General features: G+C 39.9%; 1 protein-coding gene across 2 annotated transcripts in view; it reads right to left on the bottom strand.

The window, feature by feature from the left end:
• Positions 1–16811, bottom strand: part of slc12a5a (solute carrier family 12 member 5a) — a 138527-nt gene that overhangs the window by 120801 nt on the left and 915 nt on the right. The window lies entirely within an intron of this gene.

Raw genomic sequence — 16811 nt, 5'->3', positions numbered from 1 at the left:
TCTAATCTGATAGCTATGTTCTCCAATCACATACCTACTTCAAGCAATCTACTGAATCTACACTGAAAGAACAATTATATATCGCAGTCTATTTGCAGTCTGCAAAACATGCATGCTTAAATAGAAGCATGTGGTTTGGTGGCACACGCCTCGCTACTCATTTAAGAAGGGGACGAGTGCAAACAGTAAGCAGCTAACACGACTTCCCAAATGTCTCCTGGTTTAACACAAAACTAAAACTGTGAGCTGCTTTATTTACAAGGACATGTGCTATTGACATATTTTCCATGAGGAGGTTTCTTGTAAACCAACAATGGTTATGTTTACATTTGTTACTCACCATCATCAGAGATGTGTTGAATCCATTTCTTTCTTCGTAAAACAGATCACATTAAAAGTTTGAATCCTGCATTGTTTACATCCATGTTTGCTTGCTAGCAATCTTCTTCTTCACTGCCTTTGTTGGCACATTGCTGTATCTCTTGGCGCGTTACTGCCACCTGTAGATCAGTGGCATAGTACATCCATATCCTCGTAGGCATGCGCGTGTCCTCGTTCGCATGCAGGGGACAAACCAAAATGAGATCCACTTATAAAACTGCTCCACAGCGCTACTAGAGGAGAAAAACTCCATGGATGACACAGATCCAGGAACTGAGGTATACAACACTCTTTATTTAGTTAGTCAAAACTATCAAATGGGCTTTTAATCGCAGTGCATCTGTATCGTTTTGGTTTTGGATCATGGGCCGTATAAATGTATCTGAGAAGGAGAGATACATGCCCCTAATCATTTCTAATTCTGGTACAAATGACACACAGAACATGGACATCATTTAACCCTCCAACACTCATAAAAGATAAAAGGCAAACACAGCTTTACTCTGTAACCTCGGATTACAGAAAGACAAGTGATGTCATATTTTACTTTTAGATTTTACTCACTGAATTTTAAACTTCAACCAGACAGGATGTCTGAATAATTCACAAGAAAAAACAGGACAACAACACTTAGTGTACAACAGCACAATTCTACTTTGTCATCTACAATAGGGAATAACAACTCTTAAGTTATTAGTCTCTACTTGGCTACGATTTGTGAGCCTTTCAGTCGGTGCACATGTCACATATGTCATCTGGCATAAGTGGGTAATGTGTGCAAACTGTGACAGGCCATTATACGGTCTTCAGGGAAGACAAACCCTGACCTTTCAGTCGTGGGTGGTCATGTTGTCATGCTCTTTGGTCAAGCGCACAGGAATCCCCACAATCTCCTCCCACTCACACACACACACACACACACACACTGAAACAGCATAAACACACACAGTACACTTGCTGCACACACAAGGTGTACGCATGCACACACAGATATAACATACTATTGTTCACTGATGCAAATACACACACACGCATAGACAACCACCCCACAATCATGCAATCCCTTTCATTAATAAACTATGCCTGTGCCTGGAGAGGAGTTCAAGCATGAAAGACAAAAGCATTATGTAACGCATGCACGGAATTCTAAATCACAGGCTCGGCTTTGGGTTTTCACAAGTGGGAGTGTTAGCCTTAAATAGCTCGGATTATAACGAGGGATGCTTCACACTGGGTTTGCCTCATGCCTCTGTGGCAGGGGTGGGCTAATGTGCTGCTAACTGCCTTAAGAAAGTTACAAACAAACTGATTCTAGACAAGCCTAGACTAGACTAGATTAGTCCACCTCTGTCCCAATACTCATCTGGCTCTTTATCATATATAGTACATTTACATTTCTTTCTGTGTGGTTCGCAAAGACTTTATAAGACTAATCGATACAGGAAACACTTACACCAAAATTGACTGCATCAGGGTCTGTAATTTATTATACAGTCGCTGCTTGTTTTGGTAGATTTGGATACTCCACTTTAAAATCCTGGTCGTAACTGTAGGTTAGTTTTGTTAAAAGTGATATTGATTAAATACAATATGTTATCAGTAGAAATCATTAGCTTATATTTTCACCTTTTCACCTACATGAATGTTGCTCCAGTTTGAGTTCCTATAACTGAAACCTCACAACAATAAAATCATGTGCAGGGAATAACAGAGGACAGGGTTATAATAACTGATATAGTGATTTAACTCTCCAGAACAGCAGCTTGTCAGCAAAAGCAAAAAGGTTTCTCAAAGGTTGGGGGTTCAACTCTCTCTTAGGAACCGTTCTATCCGAGACTGTGGGCCTTCTGTACCATTACTGAGTAGGTAATGTAGTTCTGGCTGCTTCTTATAGAAGTATTAAACGTTGGCCCATCTGGAATAGTATGACAGAGTTTGAATCAGTCCAGCCTGAGTTTAGTCACCAGATCTTTACTGCACTGCCATCAAAGCACCTGAATCTCCCTCGATATGGCCTGATGGAGGACATTAAGTTCAACCCTTCTTCCTTAATACTTTTAAGAAATAAAATATCTTCTGTGATGGTGAATAAAGATTAAAAGGACAGACAGGATTAGGAAGCAGGGAACATGGGGAGCAGCGATTTCTCTCAGAACTTCTCTATGATGTACACATTGTAGAACAAAGAACAACAGAAGTGACACAAGCACACATTAGCCACATTTTTAGCCGCTTTTACCTGTTGAGAAAATAAATTAACACCTATGAAAAAAATGAATTATCTTAACAAAAAAAAAGACCCAAGAGGACATGGGTTAAAATTATAGACAATTATGTACCTGTTGAGTCTGTATTTAAATTAGTGGAGAGAGAAAGTAGGTGATTGATTTGTATGTTTTTTGTGTTTGTTTTCGGTGTGTGGAATGTGTTGTAGTTGTACCATATTTTTTGCAAATAATCTTAATTGTCAAAGAAAGTCACACAAGGACCTGTTGTGGCATCATCTGAAGGTGTTTCAGTGATTTTCTTTTGTTACACATCGTCAGTGAAACCTTAGTAAAAACATGAAGTAATACAGAGGTGTTAAAAGCTGAGAGATCATTATACTGCGAGCGTGTTACTGAAATCCTTTTGTTAGTTTGTTGGTGTATATCCAGCTGAGAATGCATGATACTGGAGAAGAATCCCTCATCAAATATATGTTTAATCAGTGCTGGCAGATCCAGAACAACAGAGGGCTGAGCTGGATTGATGCTATGACACAATGCCAGTCACCTCCTACAGTGCTCCTCGCCTGGTACTCTATTCAGGTGTGATAGATGACACAAACGGCGAATCTTACAAAGTCTTTGTCCTTCCAAGATCTATGAAGTGTCTTTATTCCCCAGAAATCAGAGAGCAATCCATCATGAAAATTGAAGACGTGGTTGCCTTGCAACCGTTTGAGAAGCACAGGGCTTCTGAAGGCTGTGGTGTGTGCATATGGAAATCTGCAAGTCTTCCTAGCAAGAATGAGGGCAAAGGATTGTGTTTGTGCCTTTTATTTCAAATCTTGTGCAGCTTTTTGATATGGAAATGGTTGAGGTTACTGTTCGGCTCATTCTCAAGGCTTTGTCTCTCGCTCTCGATAAGCCTTGAGAGAGTAAGAAAGTGAAAGAGATGGGAAATTGGGGCTAAAACAAGAGAATAGAAAGTCGAAAGTGTGTGTCTTTGTCCGTGTGTGTGTGCATGTGTGTGTGTGTGTGTGTGTGCGAGAGAGAGAGAGAGAGAGAGACAGTGAGAGAGAAAGTGATAGAGAGAAAGAGAGACCTCGTTTGCCAAGGCTGTTGTGTCTCCAATGTGGTGGTGGAGCCACTGCAATGCACCAAAACCAAGGGGAGAGAGGGTGTAAGAGTGAGGGGGTGGGTAGAGAGAGAGAGAGAGAAAGAAAGATAGAGAGAGGAGAGGAAAGAGAGGGAGTAAAAAAATACAGAGAGGGGGTAACGGCAGTGGCAAAAAGAGACGTTATCAAGAGAGAGACAGAGAACAAGAAGGATCGCATAGAGACGGATGAAGAGAACGCAAGCAAACCTGGAGTGTGACGGAGTGTGTGTTTGAGAGAGGCACAAAAAAAAACCTATTTGCCATCCATCTAGCTTTAGCTCACGCCGCTAAACAATTGGGGAGGGAGGTGGGAAGGGAGGGGGGCGGTGGTAATGGCTAAAATCCAAGATGTCAGTATTTTACTTTTCCTTTCACCTTGTTATTCACAGAGACAATCCTGATCCCTGCTGCTGCAAGCAACACACATCTGTATGCTCTTTGACTGCACACACAAAATGCAGGCAGAGCAGTCTACCTATCAGCCTCTCCACACACCATTAACAACGCAAGCCAACCAAACACCCATTCACACACGGGCGATTTCTGCCATCCATTCAGCGGGCCAGACAGGCAAAGTGGCTCAGAGCTGAATGAACATAACACTGGGAGAGAGAGCGAGAGAGATGTTGGTTAGTAAAGAGAGAGAGTTTTGGATGCCGGTGAAAAAGTGCGATGAGTGAAAGTCACACTTTAAAATGATTGAGAGCGGGCGTTATGTACACATCAGGTGGACATGTGATAAAGATAGATCATGCACGCGGCAGAGCTGTAATGTCTTCAGTTTACCTGGCCGACAACAAGCACATGGTGGGAAAACAAATGACTGCGGAGACAGAGGATCATAATGTGCCTCCTTCAAATACTCGTCGGTACAGCAACTCCAGAAGCACTCGGCTTTTGGCAGTCAGATAAAGGGAAGGTCACAGAGACATGAAAAGGGAAGGTGAGAAAGAGAGCAAACGCCAGCGAGAGAAAGAAGGGGAGAGGATTAATGGGCTCTCATGACTCAATCCACTCTTAGAGCAACTGTGGGCCTGATTCCCAAAATGGATAGTGGCCATGTGTCTAAATAAACTAAGTGCACTTGTAGTAAAGAGATGGATGAATGGATGAATAGAAGGCAGGATCTTACACAAAGTTTGTCACATTTTTTTGCATTTCCACAAAGGTACATTGTGGCAGGGACATACAAATTAATCTGCAACTATTTTGATAACAATTTTTAATGTTTCAGTCACTTGTCAAGCAAAAATGCAAAAAGATGAGTTGGTATCAGCTTCTTAAATGTGATTTGCAGCTTTTCTCTAAATGTGTTATATTTGTTTTATCAACTGTTGATTAGACAAAATGAAGAATTTAATTATGTCGCCATGGCTCCTGAAGAGTTGCAATTGGCATTTTTGACTATTTTCTGATGTTTTATAGACGAAAAAATAATCAGGAGATTAATCAAGAACCTTACTGTTGCGGCAACTAATGATTATTTTCATTTTTTAACAGCGTGCTTTGTTATTACAACTAGAATTGGGACAGTAGAAATCATGTAGCGGGGCTAAAAATATAAATATGTTCACTCACCTCCATCTCAGAATTAATAGTCTCATCCAAAGGTATAATTGTTTCTTTGCCTTTGACAAACAAATTGCATCAGAAGTTAAAGCAAACTGTTTTTGATGAATGCCTATTTCTGTTTTGGTATTAGAACTAGAGCTGCAACTCGCAGTTATTTTCACCTCAATTCACGTGCAGATCATTTTCTTGAAGAAGTGAATAATTGTTTGGTCAATAAAATGTCAGAAAACAGAAAATATTCTTATCACAATTATCAAATTGGTTGTTTTTTTCAACCAACAGTCCGAAACCTAAAAAGGTATTTACTCTCATAGAAGACAAAAGGAACCAGCAACATTCACATCTGAAAAGGTGTCACCAGTGATGTTTTGGAGCATTTTTGCTTACACGATTAATTGATTATCAAAACTGCTGCAGATTTGGATTAATCGATTTGTGGTTTCAGCTCTAAGAGGAGCACAACAGATTTCGGGGGTTGGCTAGCGACTCGACTCTTATCATGGTCTGCCTGTTGGCCAGTCATTCAATAAGCGTTCCTTTCGCTCTGTCAAGACAAAAAATCTGTATGTGTTGGTGGAAACAGTCGTTATGTGTGCGACATCTATTCTTTGCAGGTTTAAATAATCTTGAGATCTGTTCCCAGCTTCCATACAGCATTTTACATTCACAGCTTTAATCCAACTTGTCACTTTGTACTGTAACTTTGCTCACCTGAAAGCTTTAATGTTTCACCATCATTTGATGATGAGTGCATCATTTAGGCCAGCCTGGCCTGTCTTCAAATTCTCTTGGAAATATAATTACAGCACACATGAGCAACACAGTGGTAAATACACCAGTGAAGTTGAAGCTGAGTTGCTGAGATATGACATTTATAGGGTGGAGAGCCATATCAACAACAGATGGTAAATGTGATCTATTATTATTGTTGTTATATTTATTATTTTGTATCTTATTCTGTCCTTGCTTGGTATATTGCACAGTTTGATTTGTTTCTATTGCCACGATAGAGTATATTTTATTTTTACTTTTTAGTTGACACAAATGTATGCTTTAGAAAGTTATTTAAAACAGCAATTACAGCACATGATGTTGTCCTTTTTACTGTGTTGAAACAAAATCAAGTGGCTTGATGCAGCTTGATTCCAAAAGAAAAACATTATTTTTATCCAAAAGCACAGTGCATGTCAAGTCACATTAACATCTTTCTACCTCAGATGTTGATGTTTACAGAGATGTTGAAGGCAGCATCAGACACTGCGAGCCAAGTAATTTAAGAAAAACGCTTCATATGAAAACAAAAGCAAATCCTTGCAAGATGTCATAGACGCTGCAGTGTTTTACAAGCAAAGGATGGTTTCTAGTAAAACAGCTAAAAATAAAGTTTTCAAAAGCTCACAGTGGGTGTTTCATGGTGTGAATCAACTACTAACTGCCTAAACTACGACCTGCAGTTAAAAATCTATTCTGTTGGTGTCTGTCTTGTTTTGACAGTGTTCTTTTGTTGTATTTGATCAGTTGGGATGTACTTTCACTGACTTACAAAAGTGAAATTAAAAACATTGTGATGCACATTGTGAATCATAAAATTATGGTTAACAAGACTTAATATTTAGTTAGATGGCAACAACATAAAAAACATACAACATACATGAACCTACATTAATTCCCTTGGCAGAAGTAAGCCATATACCAGCCACCAACTGTGTTTATCCAATCAATACAAGTGTATTCTACTGGAAACAATTTATGCAATGTATGCTATGTGTGCAACTCCACAGTTTCTAACCATTGTTAGTGCACTGAATGTGTGTACATGTGCTTATGTTGTGGCCACATGCATGTGAGTGTGCATGCATACAAAGTGAGTGTTGCGAATGTGCATTGATGTTGTTTTGTATGTTTTTTTGTATTTTGTTGCTATTCCTTGAAGCATAATTTGAATAAAATGAATACATGAATAAATAAAAGCCCACTATAACGAATACTGTGTAATAATGTCTTGCTTAAGTAGATAAGCAAAATCAAACTCAGACCTTAAAGTGATTAAAGTAATCGGAGAAGCATAAGACTACCAGCAGAAGCAGCATTAAGCTTATTAGTGTTATGCAACCGCATACACAAATGCAGTACATAATTCACCTACTTCTTTCATATTGAAGTGTTTACTAATTATGACTGTATAAGAAATACCTATAGATACGTTTTAATTTACAACCTTAAAAGTTGCAAACATTCAACTGCTATTGTCACATAATTTTACTGTGATTTAGTGCAAATTAAAAGGATACTTAATGTCCTGTACTGAACTATTGGACACCAAACAATTCACATTTTTAACACTGCATTTAGAAATGCTTTTAATATTATCATTAATTCAAATTACTTCCAGTACTGCCGAACCCACTGTGAATCAACATTGCACATTGCAGTTCAACATAACACAGTGTTTTGGGTGGTGGACCAACAAAACAAAAAAAATGAGTTCAGTATAATCTTGGACAGTCTTGCTTAGTACAAAAAGTAATGGCAACAAAAGCCTGTTGTTCACTACCTGCCCTGCACAGAATTGTAAAGACAAAGTAAATAGGTGAATGGTGAGGAAAGTTGAAGATTTAGAAAGTCAAAGAAAGCCAAATATTTTTTTCTGAAGTCAGAGGACGTATATAATAAGTTACTCTTATTAGATACTCATGTTGCTCTGCATCTTTAAGGAGGCAATTGTTTGCTAACTTGTTAGCCATGAAAAATGATAAGCCAAACACTCCTTGCTGTGAGTTTTGAATTTAATTTAAGCATTCTGCAGAAGAAACCTTCAGACAAATTTATACATTTAGTTTTTTTAGAGCTGTGTCAAATTAAAGACAATGATTTTATATCAATTAGTTATATAAAAAATTGCAACATAGCAGCCGTACTGTCGTATTTTTGCCTATCTTAAACTGCAACTGTAATTACTTTCCCAGCCTATAGGTTGTCACTTGTTGACATGACTAGAACTGCAGCGCTGCAATTGGATCACACTCACCAAACTCCCAATGGCAAGTACTATTTCAAATACTATTTACAAACAACCTATAATTCTTTCGTCTATTTGGAGAACCAAATTATGCAATGGTGTGTGGTGAGCTGTCAGAGAAGCATACAGCCGATTTTCAAAGATATTAATTGCCAAGATCTCCTTTTACTGCCCTTGTGGCACATATTTGGAATTCCTATTTGACCCAGTCCTGCTCTGCAGTCACCCTCTTGACATTGCGCCACAGCAGTGGCATGCATTGTAATGGTGATGGAGAGTGTGTACCCCCAACCGAGCGCAGCGAGCTGACAGAACCTTTGGACTGTGGAAAGAACTGGGCTGTGGAACAACTCCACTGAGGCACGCACATGGGGCCAAGGCTCATCCTTCTCCCTCCTGCCTGCTGCAGCACTATGGCAACTAGTCTGGTAGCCAGCCAGCCAAAAGACATTAAAATTCCCAACACAAAATTCAAATTGAGAGCACATAATTAAAATTCATTTAGCTAGTGGCCCAACTCTTATATCATATATATTCCTTTACAGTTCACCTTTTCAAAACCCAAAATATGCCCCTAGTCCAAGCCCCAAATACTTTCCCAGCCAGAGAGAGAGAGAAACGGAGGGAGAGAGAACACAGTGCAGCGGTCCCGAGGGACAGGAAGGCCTGGTATAATTCCTGAATACCAGCCCAGCCCCATGGGGATCCATGACCTGCATCTCTGGCCTGCTGCTCTTTGCCTCCATTGCCTCCGTGGATGTAGCGCATACTGCTCTCTAAATCAGACCAAAATCACACACAAACACACACCTCAACTTTGCAGTTCTTACATTCTGGTGGCAATGATTTATTCAGGCAACCTATGTCTAATAAATTATCATACTGACCTATTAAAAATAATCTTGTTCCCATTCATTGCTCTATTTAGTATCTCCAGAAATTTCATTGATTTAAGCATATTTTTGGGGGAAATATTATGGCAAACTTTGCTACACAACAGTGTTTAGTGACTTGTCCCCCCCTGGGTTAAATGAGAGCAGAGGAGTCCAGAGATTTGGCTGCCCACAGATCTTGAGGGGTGTTGAGATGAGAGAGGGCGGATCCCACAGGACTAATAAATAAATTCAGAATGATGAAACTAAGTGCAACGCCATGATATGCCAACTGTGACACATGCAATGCAAAAATCAAACCCACAATACAGATAAGTCACTGGGAGGCGAAGGAAATGGAGGGAAGACAGAGGCGGAGATAGACTGCCTTCACAGGAATTACATACTACATTATTTCATCCCAGTCAATTGCATGATGATCATTTGTTACTAGTCTGTTTAGCCCCAAACATTATCATTTAGTCTACCAATGTCTTGATTAATCAATACATTTTTTGGTTCATAAAATTTCATAAAATTGTGAAGGTGACGTATTTAAAGCTGGAGTAACCAGCTAGAGCAAACTAGATTTCGAAAGTATCCAAACAAAAAAATCCCAGCCATGAAGGTGCCGTATCCAACTACCTCATGTCTCTCTAGCTTTAGCAATATGTCTGTTTAGCCTTGTGGAAGTCATGAGTGCACGGGCAGAGTTCGCACACGTAGGCAGTAAGTAGACAGGCAGGTAGGCCATACAATCACAATTAATTAATTTTCATTTCATTGACTAGTTGTTTCTGCTCTAGTAAATAGTATAATAAGAAAAGAAATCTAAAGATAAAAAGAATACACACAAAAGGCACCTGTTTTAGTCTTTAGAACATTTCTGTATAGGACCTTTATAAAGACATATGTGGCCATTTCTTACAGGATGTTCTAATCTAGCCTGATACGCTGAATCGATGTGGGATATTAATGGCAGTGACTATGTGAGAGCGCAGACACGATAGACATCTCGAGTGTAAAGGTTGCAGATCGGCCCGTGAGCTGCAGAACGAGCTGTGGTTGTCTGAGTTACTGGGTTTGCGGATCTGTGATGGATGTGTCATCGTCAGAGTTGCGTGGTAGAGGAGAATGTTCTACCTCTCCCCGCTGTGGTTTCCTCCCCTCCTCTCTCCCCCCATTCGTCCCGTGTTAGTGTCACTAAGGTCTGCCCTGCAGCCTGCCTGCATGTGAGGAGGATTTTGTCACTTTCTATCAATTGGTCCCAATCCCCCACCACACACACACACACATGCACACACACACCTCCCCCCATTTGCACAGTTACATAACGGCACGAGGATTTCTGGGCTAAGGGAGGTTTACTCCCCCCTCTTGTGCGGTTACCTTTTTCTCTCTCGCCTCTCTCTTTCTTATTCTTCTACCATCCTCACACACACACAAGTGCACACACACTTTCTTCTCACTTGCCATATGCTTAACACGCACCTTCCATCACACGTACACAACACAGACTGTTGTGTAATTCGCTGGGTTCCTGAGCCCTCTCTTATCTCAGGTTTTTCTACCACAGGATTCTGACTGAAGGGAATATACGTAGATGCTGGCAGTCTTCATTAGGACACAACTGCCCCCTGTTGTCTCAGCAGAGAAATACACTTGTCTAGGTCATTGCAAAGCAATTAATTTCTCACGTTCAGCCTTCACATTCATATTTACTTTAACACATTTTGTACAACTGTTACAACTATATATGTCTGGCGTATATGAAATATCATATGCCATTTATTTGTTGAGAGGTTCAGGTTTTGACAGGGATATCTCAAGCACCCACACATACAGCATCACTCTTGTGTGTCTCTACCATAAAAACAATAAATTGGCTGCCCTCTGCTGTCTGGTCAATGTCACCACACCTCTCTGTTAAACCATACAGCGTCCCACTCCTGAAGAAGCCACTAATCATTTGAGTCAACTTAAACAGCTCTTTTGAAAATTAGATAGGGACTGGACATACATAGGTAATGGTGTATGAGTTGTATTGATCTCGACTGAATTGATGGTCCCGCCTTTGACAGAAAAAGGAATAACAGGTTGAACGATGGCGGAGAAGCTATGGCAATTAATGGCTAGCTAGATTACAAATCAATGGCTCTTCTAAGGGAGAAAATTTCAAGCCATTTAAAGGCATTACAGCAGGAGGAGGACAGATGGGCAAGAAGACAAAGAAAGGTAAGTGGAAGGTTAAAGATGTTTCCTAGATCCACAGAAAAGTATTTCATGTAAACAATATAGACTTATCTTCTGGCAGTTAACGGAAAAGAAACCAAGGTAACGGTTTTGTACAGCTGAGCAGCCCCTTAATGTTTATTGTGCATTGCATTGCATAGCTATTTTAGTATTTCATACTGACATGAGTATGCTTTTCCAATGTGAGCACTTCACACAGTCAAAACCCAGATAGATTCTTATGTAGAACTGAAGCACAGATGTTAATCAACAACATTAGTTCAACTGGGATACTTGATAAAAGGAGATACCGGGTGCTATGAAAACAAACCAATCACCTCCACACACACCTCTCCCACCCCTGATACAATGCTCAAACACACACACACACACACACACACACACACACACACAGGTGTATCAGTAAAAAAAGAAAACTGTATTTATTCATTATGTCCTCATAGATCTGTGTTGTCATTTTGTTGTTCCGGATGCACAGGGATGGTACAGCCAGTCAAGCATTAAAGGTTACAAAATCAGGCCCGTAACTGCCAGGCCCCATGTCAAATTCCCAGCCCAGCTTTGATAATGTGGTTGGGAAAGATTCAAGACAAGAGCATGCCACTATGAATCTCAAGAAGGGCTTAGCAACATAGCTGAACAATTTATCACGATAAAATGTTTAATTCCAGTCAATATTCTTATCGTTATGTGCTTTCATGGCGGTTTGCATTTAATGCGTTAAAGTTAAGCTATTGAATCATTTTCTTATTGCTATTGATGAAGTGTCTATCGCCGGTACATATCGCTATCGTTTATCACCCAGGCCTAATCTCAAGCTGGGCAATGCTGAGCACAAAGAGCACCTTAAACTCTCCTGGTTGACGTAAACTCTCCTGAACCCTGATGATTTTGACTGATTACCTTTTTGTTTATAGCAGCCTATAATTATATAAACCTTAGAGTTTACTCTTTTGTACCCCAGAGGTATGTCTGTTTCTCTATGTGCACAATAACAACAGGGCGCAGACAAAATATCATAACACTTCATGTAAAAAGGACTTTAACTTTGTAATAACAATCAGAACAGACGCTGTTACAAAGGTGGCTCATATTAGACTGAATGTCAAAGCCAATCGTTTGAATAAGAGCTCTGTCAGCGAGCATTTTGATATGTATTTTAAAAGCAACATAAGACAGTTAACAGAGCTCAAAAGTATCTAGGTAACCTGGGCCTACATTACAGGTGCAAGTCTGGAAAACCATGGCAACACCTGCCAAACAGACTGCACTGAAAAACAGATGAATCGGTCCAGAGTTACTAATAAACCAGATTATAGGGGATTTTATATATAGTTTGCAGTGGTGATTTAGGCACTTCAGAGAACATTTTCAATAAATGTTGACATTATTTTTGTAGCCCCCTATACATTTTAATGATTAAGGAGAATGTAGCTGTTATCCAAACAAGACTTCACATCTCAAACTCTAATCTGTCTTTGTGGAAACAGATGGCCAACAACAACAAATGAAATGTGCAGTTAAAAATACATGAGAATTACATATCTCCTTTCAAGAAAAGCTGTGACTACACAAGGCTTTCCAAGATAAATACTCCATAAAAATCCTAATCAGGTGTCCACACTCTTCCCAGGAGTGACTAAAACAACCACCCCACTATTTTAATCTGACAATAGGAGTCACCCACAATGGGCCTTTGTGACTCAATATCTGTGTTCACCATCGGACTGTACCTCTATATCAAAGAGGTTGTCTACTATTTACATGGCATTCATTACAGCACAGGGGCAGAAATGCCTGAATAAACACACAAACAATCCTCCGTCTGGTCAGCCAACAGCCCATTATCATGGGAGCACAATCGCTGGCAGCCACTGCTGGATAAGGACTTCCGTCAAATTTTAGGGAATAATAATAATAATAATACTATGCTGAAAATTATTCCCAGAAAATACTGAGAGATGGACCGAAACATTATTTGGTTTTATTGACAATAAAGAAATAAAATAAATACAGAATATTGCCAGCCTTATCCTTTGATAATGCAGACCAGGTCTGCTCAGCCCTTCCATGCGTTTGGTGGAGAAAGGCGAGCCTAAACAAGATGACACAACAACAAGCTGAACACAGTAATGTACTGTTTAAATTAGAGTGACATGAAGAGTACGGGAAATTGCACACTCTTGTTCTGCTTCAATTCCAGTTCCTTGACGCACACATGGATACTTCTGTTTATAGATTTAGGATACATTTTAGAAATTGATCAACACATAATACCGAGTGGCAAAGACAAACACACACATTCATTTTTCGCTCAAAAAAAAATGGACTAGCAACCCAGGAAGAGGAAAAAATACAAATCTCTGTTTTTGCTGCTGTCATGAGGTTATTAGGTTATGCTCCCATGCTGTGTCATTGTCTTCTGGACTGCATTTTCTTAGAAGGAAACAGAACATCCTGACACAGATTAAAACTCAGCCAAGTCGGCCTCTCTACTTATGGACCAAAACACTGAGGACAACAAACACTGTGGATACATTCATAAAACTAAACCACAAGTTCACACACACACAAAACCTGTTTGAGCAATCACAGCTTGGCTGGAAACCACAGGAGTCAAGGCCGAGGGGTGCATCAATATGTTATAAAAGGAGACCACCCAAATTCGCCCAGAATAGTTCAGACATATGGAGGTCTGCTCACTCATGTAAAAACTGCATTTAATTTAGCTTACACTCTTACCTTAAAGATGCTCTAATCAATATTTTTATATTAACAATGGATCGAATGACTATGGGCAATAATGACAACCCACAGATTATTATCACCGACTGCTTTACAGAGCTTTTTTGCATCTTTCAACTCACTGTTTTGGTTTTACTGCTTTGATTGACTTTCATTTCTCTCATCAGCTTCGTTTCCTGCTGTAGGAGGCAGCTGGGTTTTTTTTAGCAAAAAAGCTCTGATAAACCTGTAGCACTGTATGCCACCTGCCCACCACCAGACATCTGACAGAAAAAGTTAGCAACTAGCTGGTGAACATAGTGGAGCATTGAGCAGCTAAAGAGCCAGGTATCTCCCATGGGAGTTGGTGGAGATCAAGCAGAGCGAAAAGGAAGGTGAACAATGGACTTACATTCATCAGGTGGACGGAAACGTCACTCTGAATTAAATTAACGTTTCTCCCTGTCTGCCCGATACAGCAGACAGCTGTTTGCCAACACCAGATTAACCTATAAAAAGTGATAATATCTAGCTTTCTTTTTCATTTACATTTCTTTTTTTCTTATGATCGATGCTCATTGTCCCTGTCTAATAAACAAATCAAATAAAGAATATGACAATGTTGTGTTTCCAGCTTGCAGTGCTGCATCCAAGTGGTCAAAAAAAACTATTAATGTAGGTTTAAACAATAATAATTTGGGAATTATGAGATTTCAAAGACTTCCTGCTTTGCCAACCGCAGGGTGACAAACACCTCGCCGACTCTGAGCCCATCTGCAGCCCATTCCACTGAGGCCAACTGGTCTAACCAAGATATATCTCTTTACACCACTGCAAGGTCAAGGGCAGAGGGGGCACTTGGCAGCCAGATGAGGATCTTTCTTCCTTCCTGCTGCAGCCAGTCATCATCAACCACACTGCCTGGCTGAGCCGACTGAGCTCACACCTCCCCTCTGGATCAATAGAAACAGGGCAAGGAGGAGAAATTTTGAAATTGCTCTGGTCCGCCAGCTAAAATAAGAACAAGACCAAATGGGGGCTTTGGTAGACGCCGGAACTATTACACGGCAGTAAAATGCCAACAATAGCAGAATTAATAATTACATTGACAGAATCAGACCTGCATACAAACACATTCACTGTCTACACGCTCCTTTGAGTATGTATTATATTTACTCAAACCCTCTGTTTTCAGCTGAACCAACTATCTGCCATCTATGCCGCTATATCCAACATTCATTCATAAAATGCCAAATATTCTCTGGTTTCAGCTTCTTGCATGTTAGTTAATTTAATGTGTCTGCGTTTTGGACAGTTGGTCAAATAAAACAAGTAATTTGAATACTTTCAGTTTCATAAAGAAAATAACAGATTAATTGATGATGAAAACAATTGTTACTTGCAGTCCCCAAATGCACTTATTATATATATATATTATACAGTAGCAATAAGAAATGTCTTATATACTGTATAGCTAACTACATTATTACATTATCACTGATCTTGATCTATGGTTTTTGTTTTTGTTCTTTTACAACGATTTCAAGCCACAGAGAACAAAAAACAGGAGGGAGAAAATATCACACCATCGCAGCAAGAGATTGATTTCATAATGGTACTTGCTTGATCTGAAGTGTGTTCCCCTCATTGCTAGACCATTTGTGAGACAACTCTTGTGAAAATGTACTGTGTTACTATGGCAACCAGCAAAGTGGATGCAGAGACATCAGTCTCCACAAGGCTGCAGCTCAGCCAGAGCATAGCATATACAGTATATACGAGGGGAAGTCCTTCAAAGAAGCGGTCCCCATCTCTTAAGGGGAACACCAGGAGATGGAGAGATTTGTTCCTACCGACCCGTGGGGGCCATTTGTCCGGAGGAATGATTGATACACACTGGGGGCGTTCAAGTGGAGAAATGCTGAGGAGGCATTTTTATGTTAATTCACCTGCAGGAGGAGATGGTGGCGTGTTTTGAACCTCCTTAGGTTTCTGCAGCCACATGTAGCAATGAAGGACTGATAATTAAAAGCCTTCATTCCTCACTGCAGTGGCCGGCTGGTGTAACAGTGGATATCTGTCAGCACTACTGAACCTTGCCACAGCAAGAATTATGTTAAGGCAAGGGAATGACATTTAATAGATCCAGTGAGAAGGCTAAGTATATACCATAAAGTGTAACGACCTTAAAGATAATACAAGTATTTTATAGTGTTTATTATTTGTCCAACAATGCTGGTCTCTGCTTTTGACCAATGAGCAAAGGATTAAACTGAAATGTCCAACTAAAGCTACTTGGTAGACTAAGAAGCAGCAAATCTAGAGCTGCAACAACCGCATTTATGGGAATCTAGGGAGCCTGGCCAATCAATATGAAATGTCATTAAAGTAGCAGCCTTCATAAGTTCCACACAGTATGAAATGTATTGATTCATTTGGAGATAAATCTTTATTTTCCCTTGACTGGAGCTGAATGATTGCACTTTTTCTAATGCTGATCATTGGTAATGGTAAAGGCTACCATTCCTGGCCCAAATAGGAATTTCCGCCACCATTTGTTCTGCACTGCCGCATTCAATTTAGGCAATGACTGACAGGACCGTGATTATTTCAATCAGCAGAGTTGG

This window comes from Enoplosus armatus, chromosome 3 (assembly GCF_043641665.1).
Source record: "Enoplosus armatus isolate fEnoArm2 chromosome 3, fEnoArm2.hap1, whole genome shotgun sequence".
NCBI lineage: Eukaryota > Metazoa > Chordata > Actinopteri > Centrarchiformes > Enoplosidae > Enoplosus > Enoplosus armatus.
The sequence above is the reverse complement of the archived record's forward strand: the minus strand, read 5'-3'. Positions and strand labels throughout refer to the sequence as shown.